Source organism: Nicotiana attenuata, unplaced genomic scaffold (genome assembly GCF_001879085.1).
Source record: "Nicotiana attenuata strain UT unplaced genomic scaffold, NIATTr2, whole genome shotgun sequence".
NCBI classification, from domain to species: domain Eukaryota; kingdom Viridiplantae; phylum Streptophyta; class Magnoliopsida; order Solanales; family Solanaceae; genus Nicotiana; species Nicotiana attenuata.
Window position 1 is genome coordinate 458635 of NW_017670596.1, and position 1259 is coordinate 459893.

The window sequence follows — 1259 nt, forward strand, 5'->3', positions numbered from 1 at the left end:
GATGAGAAAGGCATGTGGGAAGTGTCATGCGGAGTTTCAAATTGCTAAAAAGCCAGGTATATGAAGCAAAGGTTGAGTAGTTGATTAAGGGGATGAGTTCCGCCAAAGTGGGAGAGTGGCGGAGATGCATATGGGCTTGCAGTGGAAGGACCACGTACCTTAGGAGAGTTTGGATGATTTGATAATATTAGTGACTGGTGATTGGGGTCTACGAATTCAATTTGAAGTAGGGGTCCTTGTGCGGCCGGAGGTTTAATATAACGGAAAGAAGCCGCCTAAATGAAGAAGGATGCAGCATGGCTTTGAATTGGGAGGTTGTTGTCGCACATTTCAATGATGTCCACAAGGGGTAAAATAGACCTGTGCAACTGGAGTGTGAGCTCAGACTCAGGAAAGGGTCATTGATGTCGCAGCAATTGTACCCTGTGCAGCAGTGTTGGAGGATGTCGGGAGAGCCTTCTAAAGGTAGGGTAGACAAGTGAGCATATTAGCAGTCGCGTGGTTGGCGAGGCTTCTGCGAAGAATCTTATCAGGTATGTAGCGAAGGAATCGATCGTGCGAATGTGGTGGATGATTTAGAGTATAAGAAAGGGGTTTTACAGAGAGATCCCGAGAATTTTGGCGTGGATTGTGGCAAAGTTATGTCTATAAGGGAAATAAGGATAAGTGAGTTCCAGATTGGTGAAATTATGGCTTCAAGCTAAGTGGGAGAATCCCACCGCTTGTGATGGGGTTGCAGAGTCGATTACTTGCAAGGTTTCTGGTTATTAGTATGTTGATGGGTTATTCCAGCTATGGGAAAGGAACGTAAGAGATGAATTGAAGCAAATGAATTGTTGAAATGCATGTTATGGTTGGCCTTATTGGCTCATGTTCAGACTTGGGGAAGGATTCAGGATTTATGCCTTGTATAAAATGCAGGTTTCAAAGGAGGTGATTCCGCCGGGTGCCTCATCGAGAGGGTGTTCATTGTGTTGTAAGATTTATGGAGCTAATTATATTCGGGACCAAGTCAGAGCGGGTGCTTCAGTAACGGTCCTAATGGGTTCAAAAAAAGAAGTAGAGTATGGTGCTTAATGATTTCGAGCCTATAGATGCAGTTGAGAATCAAGCTTTTGCAGCACACTTACGAATGGAGACTCAGAATGATCTGTGATATTCTAACTTGAGATGTAGCAATTGAGAGATATGAAATGGTTCGTGGGATTTGAGACAGCATGGTCTCGTGATTCGAGGTCGCTCAGGATGAGTTGCAGAAA